An 8,628-nucleotide genomic window follows, 5' to 3' on the forward strand; every position below is an offset into this window, starting at 1 on the left:
CACCTCCTATTTCATTAATAAGATTAATATTAAAATATCAAGTTGGCTTAATTAAATAAGTGATTTAAATACAATTTGATCATAATTTTATGATGAATAATGGTAATTGATATACTAACATTTTTAATAAATTGTAAATATAGTAAACTCTTATCATTATAGGCTTTTTTGCTGATAGACTCCTAACTAGTTATATAATTCATAACTGATAGTCCTTGAGAGATAAATCTAAATTTTGCTATATATACAAATTCTTTTGCATTTTATTATATCTATTAATAATTTCAACCTAATTGCAACTGCCTTTTTATCATTACTTCATTTTCTGTCACTTACCACTTATATACCATTTACTGATTAAAGCAGGAGAATTGAATTAAATGGCAAAAACAAGCTAATTATAGCACATAATTTAAACTTACCACTTAAATGATAATCTGATTTTCTTTTTTAATTAATTCCAGCCTTACCCTTGATATTTCATCTTCTTTGTTCTTAATTCATTAGAAACAAAGATGGGGAAGATCGAAGAGATTTAAGATGATCCAATAATAAAATCTCACCCCCTAATCTCACAATCTCCCAAAAATTTCTCATATTAGGAGTGCAAATAAAATCTCACATTGGTTAGAGAAAAGAACGATAATGAATATATAAGTGAGGATAATTATCGTTATTGGAATGAGGCTTTTAGATGGTACTAAAAACAAAACTATGAGAATTTATATTCAAAGTAGACAATATTATATTATTGTGGAGATATGAAGAAATTGATTTTTTTGTAATAACTAATTCTTCTTGTCGATGTAGGCATTCTTTGGCCAAACCATGTACATCGCTTTGTTCCTTATCTTCTTTTTTTTTTTCATGCATGTGTTGAATGTTAAAAATCTGCAACAATCGCCATTACAGAAGAAGAGTTAGGGTGAGAGCATTTGAGAGAGTGATTGGAAGAGAGAGAGATTTTTCCTTCATTTGTTATTCCAAATTGAATAAAATTCATTTGAGAAGGAGGGGAAAAATCTTACCACGTGCGGAGTACAATTGGCTGCGTGGCTCATTCTAATCACTCACACCATCTGCCCATTTCTTTTCTTTTGGATTACTTTTCTTCTAAGTTTTGGCCTAACAAATCTGCAAAATAAGCCCAACAAATTGGTATCAGAGTTTTGACTATTAAAAATGCCGTTCTTAGGGAATTAAGATTAAAAAATCAGAATATTCATGCCATTAACGGAAGGAACCGTGAGATCCGTAGTGGAAATAGGATCGGTCCCAAATTTTATTTTCACAGAAATCAAAATTTACAATACACAAATTATGCATCAAAACAAAAATTACAGCATGCTTCTAACAGAAGAAATTAGGAAAAAGGAAAATCTTACCCTTGAAGAACCGTTCTTCACATAATCCTTCTTCTTCACAAACCTTCCTTAAAAAACATAGAACACCACCACAAGTGAGACCTCTGTATTCTTGTAGAGGATGAGAGTTTTCAGAAGGTATGGGCTATGAGTTTTAGGAAATGGAGAATATTGAGAAGGAAATTTTTTCAGGGGATCAAGCAGTAGAATTCATAGGGATCCTTTCTATGAAGAAGGTGAAATAGATTGATAAATACTAACTCCCACTAGCACGATTAATTGAGAGAAAAAGGGAAGTTACAACTCCCTCCTAAAAATAATTTTAAAAAATAATTTAATTTTAATAAAATATTATACACACATATATATATGATAACCATCTTATCATATAATATATATTAAACCATATGTTATGTCAAATATAACACATAACCTATAGTTCTTATATTGTATCAAATACAATATAACATATTTTTTTATTTCTTTCAATAATGCATGATATTTAATATAAATCATATTTATAATAAATTTAATTATATGAATCTCATTCATATAATTAGTATTTGAATCAAATTCAAATATTTAATTCATTTCATAATAAACTTTATATCATAATGTATCAAATACATTATATTAATTATATCACATATAATTAATTTAATTTAATTATATCACATATCATTAATTCCATCAATTAATTTGAACAATTCAAATTAATCCAAAATTAATTCTCAAAAATCCATGTTGAGCTACAAAGGGGACCTTATGGACCTATAAATTGAAGCTCCAATGGTACTTGAACAATTAATTAAACTTATTTAATTAAATTATTCAACATCCATTAACTATCGGTCACTCTACTAAATACCAACAGCTGCACTCTTCGCACTACAGATATATTTCTGTGTCCATTGGATATGACCAGTCAACAGTGCAATGACCTTTCACAAACTGCTCATTAGTACAACTGGATCGAACTTACAGTTTTCCCTTGTAGTTACATCTAACTTCTAAAGTATCACTGATTCCTCTAATGAATAATAAGTCATAGTCGAACTATGACCAAACTTCTCTCGGGCCAAGACATGGTGTGTCACCATATTGTTCAAGCCTTGGAATCACCCCTTAATGGAGCAATTCATCTACTTATCCCGACATTAAGGAAAAAATAAATTCCGTCTTGTGTAGCTATGTTCTCAGCTCCCCAATCAAACGAATCCCCAAAACTGTAGGCTCATTGAGTCGGCAATCTGATCACTCTCACCCATACAAATCAAAGATCTGCCTTCATAAACAGGAGTTCACAACTCACTCAGGATTCAGATCATGTCACCTATTGTCATCCTGGTGAAATGTAAGTCTCTATTATTAATGGTTTCATATAATAAAACTAATCATTTTATGGTCCGATCTTATACAAACTCCTTTATATAGAATACCCTCGCTCACATGTCTCTACTATTGGAGTTGATGCCCTAAATCTTGTAGGGTTGTGTAGTTTGTAATTCTATTGTACAAAGATTTTATTTATTTAATAAAATATGAGATATTTTATTTGACATTTAGTAGCATTAAACCTACAAACCAATAAACTAATATCCAAGGTTATCATCTGTAGCTTAAATATGTATGTAGAGATATATAGGTGGATCACGTTTAAGAGATAACCTAAATGGTTTGTAGTAGATGGATAAAGTTGGATATTTTATCCTTGTGACACTATGAGTACGACTCGCTTTGTAGATGTTACAGTTGTTGTAAAGTGCTACAAATGATCTGATCCTGATCATTCATGTGGAGACATGTGAGCGGGGGTGTTCCATACAAAGGAGTTTGTATAAGATCGGACCATGAAATGACTATTCTCATTATATAACACCGTTCATAATAGAGACTTACATTTCATTAGGATGACCATATGTGACATGACCTAAATCCTGAGTAAGTTGTGAACTCCTACCTAAGAAGGCAGTTCTTTGATTTGTATAGGTAAGAGTGACCAGATTGCTGACTTAATAAGCCTACCATTTTCGGGATTCGTCTGATTGGGAAGCTGGGAACACAACTACACAAGATGGAATTCACTCATTCCCCAACGTCGGGGCAAGTAGATAAATTGCTCCCTTAAGGGTTGATTCCGAGGCTTGGACAATGTGGCATCACACCCTTTCTTGGCCTGAAAGGGGCTTGGACATAGTTGGACTATGACTTATTGTTCATTAGAGGAATCAATGGTACTTAAGGAATTAAATGTAACTACAGGGGCAAAATGGTAATTTTGGTATGGTAGTACTTACGAGCAATTTATGAAGGGTTATCGCACTATTGACTGGTTATATCCAATGGACATATAAATATATCTGTAGTACGAAGAGTGCAACTGTCGGTCTTTAGTGGGGTACCCGACAGTTAATGAATGTGAGTAATTTAATTAAAAGAGTTTAATTAATTATTTAAGTACCATTGAAACTTCAATCTACAGGTCCATGAGGTCCCCCTATAGCTCAATAGGGATTTATGAGAATCAATTTCGGACTAATTTGAATTGTTCAAATTAATTGAGGGAATTAATTATATGTGATATCATTAATTTAATTTAATTATATATGATAAAGTTTATTTGAATTGTTTATTTGAATTGTTCAAATTAATTGAGGGAATTAATTATATGTGATATCATTAATTTAATTTAATTATATATGATAAAGTTTATTTGAATTGTTTATTTGAATTGTTCAAATTAATTGAGGGAATTAATTATATGTGATATCATTAATTTAATTTAATTATATATGATAAAGTTTATTTGAATTGTTTATTTGAATTGTTCAAATTAATTGAGGGAATTAATTGTATTTGATACATTATAATATAAAGTTTATTTGAAAGGAAATAAATATTTGGATATGATTTAAATATTAATTATGTGAATTGGATTCATATAATTAATTTTAATATAAATGAGATTTATATTAAATACTATATATTAATGAGGAATTATAATTATAGGTTATATTGTACATGATACAATATTAAACTATAGATTATGTATTATATATGATATACCATATAGTTATAAATATATATAATAAGTTAGTTATTATATAATTATTTATTAAAATTTAATTTAATTTTAATTTTAAATTTAAAGGGAGGAAAATAACTTCCTTCCCTTTAATTCTCTCTTAAACTGACGTGAAGAAGGGACAGTTATCTGATCTACTTGATTGTTTGTTTATTCATCTTCTTCACAGAAGACAAAAAGAAGAAATCTCTATAATTCCTTAAATACCTTCTCCTTTTAATTACTCTCCCTCTACAAAAAAACTAAGAGCCCACACTTCCTTAGAGACTCTTTATCCATAGGAGAATACAGAGGAAACACCTTTCGATGGTGGCCATTTCGGATTACGATTTGTTCGTGACAAATTCGGAGAAGGGATTTTCGTGAAAAAGATTTGTTCTTCAAGGGTACGTATTTTTCTAAACCTTTTTCCTTTTCTCTTCTTTATGGGCATGCTGTAAAATTTTAATTTCACTACATAATTTGTTTATGTATTTTGTGATTCTGTGAAAATAAAAAATTGGGACGATCCACATTTCCATTTAGGGCCTTCATAGGTTCCTTCATCTAAATGAATGATCAGGATCAAATCATTTGTAACACTTTACAACAACTGTAACATTTACAAAGCAGGTCGTATTTATAGTGTCACCAGGATAAGGTACCTAACCTACTACAGATCATTTAGGTTATCACTTAAACATGACCTACCTGTATGTTTCTATACACATGTTTAAGCTATATAAGATAACCTTGATGTTAATTTATTGGTTTGTGGGTTAATGTTACTAAATGTCGAATAAAATACCTTATATTTTAATAAATAAAAAAAATTGTTTGTACATTACAATTACAAACTATAGAACCTACGAGATTTAGGGCATCAACCCCAATATTTACAAGGTTTGAAATTGAAAAGTTTGATGGAAATGGTGATTTTTTTTCTATGGAAGGCCAAAATCAAAGCCATTTTCGGTTAGCAAAAGGCTCACAAGGCCTTTTTAAATTCATCAACACTTTCAGCCACCATCACAACATAATAAATAAAAGATATGAAGCTAGGAGCCTATGGTACCTTCGTTTTAAATCTTAGTGACAACATATTAGAACAAGTTTTAGACCAAGAGACAGCTTACAAGATATGGACTAAGTTGGAAGATTAGTTTTCCACAAAGGATATCTTCCAGACAAGATGTATCTAAGGGAGAAGTACTTCATATTCAAGATAGATTCATCAAGATCATCGACAAACAATCTTGATGAATTCAAAAAGATCATCTCTGAATTTAAGAACCTAGAGGAGAAATTGGGTGATGATAATGAAGCCTATGTGCTTCGAAACTCCCTACTGAAATCTTATAAAGAAGTAAAGAATGCATTGAGATATGGAAGAGAGTCCATAATCACATATTCTATCATTACAGCCTTGAGAACAAAGGAAATTAAGCTTCAATATGTGAAGAAGAATAATTTAATGGTGAAGGGAAACTCAAAGCCTAATCATTGGAAAAATGGAAACAATAACCTAATAAGGAAAATAAGCCTAAAATAGATGGTCAAATAAAAATATTGCAAGAAAAAGGGCTAGGTAATCAATGATTGCTTCATCCTAAGAGGAAGAATCAAGAGAAAGAAACGGAAGCTAAGGGAAAACAACCTGAAGCTTCAATTGTAAAAGGATCCTATGTGTATTCAGATGCATTGACCTCAACACAAGACAAAGCCAATCATATTAATTCCCTTGGAAAACATGATTGGGTCTTGGACTTCGGATGCACCTACCATATGCCTCCTATTAGACCTAGGTTCTGTTGGGATGTATGCCCTAAAGTCTCATAGTTAATATGTTATTTGGAATAATGGTTGATTATTTTATATATGCAATTATCCATTAAAGAAAGATCAAATGTTATTTTTATGAAACTTGAACAATATATGGTAGACATACAGGTGGATCATGATTAAGCAATAACCTATATGGTCTGTAGTATATGGATAAGATTGGGTGCCTTATCCTGGTGACACTACGAATATGACCAACTTTAGAGTTGTAAAGTGTTACAAACGATTTGATCCTAATAATTTATGTGGAGACATGCGAGTGAAAGTGTCATATACAAAAAGTTTGTATAAGACTAGACCACAAAATGAATCATTTCTCTTTATGACACAATTGAGTGAAGAGATTAACATTTCATAAGATGACCATAGGTAACTCGACCTCAATCCTGAGTGAATTATGAACTCCTATCTATGAGAGAAACCCTTTGATTTGTATGGGTGAGAATGAACCGACTCGCCAACTCAATAAGCCAACCATTTTGGGGTTTGTCCGAGTAGGGAGCTGAGAACATAGCTATACAAGATGAAATTAACTCATTCTCATCTTTAGGGAAAGAGAAGAATTGCTCCCTTAAGTGTTGACTCAGAGTCTGAATATGGGACCCCTTCCTCTCACTAGCTCAAGAGGGTTTTGTTTATGGTAGAACAATAAATAAGTTGTTCATTAGAGGATCAGTGAGACTTAAGAAGTTAAATGTAACTGCAAGGGTAAAATGGTAATTTTGTCACATTTTTAATTACGAGCAAGTCATGAAGAGTTGACTTACTGTTGATTGATTATATTCGTGGACATAAAAATATATCTACAGTACAAAGAGTGCAGCTGTGGTCTTTAGTGGAGTGACTTGTAGATAATTAATGTTGATTAATTTAATTAAGAAGTTTAATTAATTAATCTCGAATCATTGGAGTTTCTAATCTGTATGCTCATTAGGTCCCCTTGCTAGCTCACTAAGGATAAAACAAAAATAATCTAATTTTCTATTAATTTGAATTGTTCAAATTAAATAAAGGAATAATTGTATGAGATACAATTAATATAATTTATATAGATATATTATGATATAAAGTTAATTTTGAATGAGATTCAAAATTATACTTTATTTTATGAGAGAGATAAATATTTGAATAAAACATTATTTATGTGAATGAGATTCATGTAAAACTATATATTAAATTTAGTATGAATTACATTCATATTACAACTATAGGTTATATGAGAGAAATAAATAGTTGAATAAAAATCAAATATTATCTATATGAATGAGATTCATATAATACTATGTGTTAAAATTAATATGAATGAGATTAATATTAAAACTATAGGTTATATGAAAGAAGTAAATATTTGAATAAGATTCAAATATTATTTATATGAATGAGATTCATATAAATCTCTAGGTTAAAATTGAGATTCGTATTAAAAACTGTCAAATTTAAAATTCATGGCAGTTATTTTCAGTCATTGTATCGCCTATAAAGGTATGCGCATCAATGACAATTTTTGAAAAATGTCATAATTGGTCCTCTTAAGACAATAAATAATTGTCAACAATGAATATTTATCGATAATTGATAGCTCTAAAAAAGAGCTAGTTTTATATCCATAACTCTACCATATTTGTATAACTCTTATGCATTAAATGTCTATTTTATAGGTAAATTCATCTCGAAGCTCTAATGAGTCACTTAAGTGAAAAATGAGTTGAATTTGTGTCAAAATGGAGTTTAGAATCAGCAAAACTGAAGAAGTCGCAAAAATTACTAAGATGCCACTCAATATAGAGCATCTGGCAAAGCAGACAACATCAAAACCGTAGCTCAATGCTACAATGTGATGCTTAAAAGCAATAGTATCAAATACAGGACAGCGTCGTAACGCTACCCTCGGCGTTGCAACGTTATGTAGATTAACGAAAATTCCAAGCTTTCGTGCGCGTGCCTCATTGCAAGCCAGCATCACAGCACCGTCGCAATCCTGCCCCAACGCTCGAGGTTTGGATCGATAAGAGCGTTGTAACGCTCAATGGAGAGTTGTGACGCTACAACCTAGATATAAAAAGAAAATTTCAGTTTTTGCACGAAAAAGAGACTTAGAGAATTTGAAAGCATTTTGAAGAATCTCTGCCAAAATTTCACCATTCTTTTAGCTATCTTTGTATTCTTTCATTCAATTCCTGTAGTTCCTTTCGATTGATTGAGAAATCAATATCATGCAAGGCTATGTAAGCCTTAACTCTTGGGAAATAGTCAATTAGGATTAGTTCTCGAGAATTTTGTAATCTTTCTTATGAATTTCATATTTCTTGGTTGATTCTTGTATGAATTTTAATAAAAATTAAGTGTGATGAATTGACG

The sequence above is a fragment of the Benincasa hispida genome, chromosome 9, assembly GCF_009727055.1.
Source record: "Benincasa hispida cultivar B227 chromosome 9, ASM972705v1, whole genome shotgun sequence".
Classification (NCBI taxonomy): Eukaryota; Viridiplantae; Streptophyta; class Magnoliopsida; order Cucurbitales; family Cucurbitaceae; genus Benincasa; species Benincasa hispida.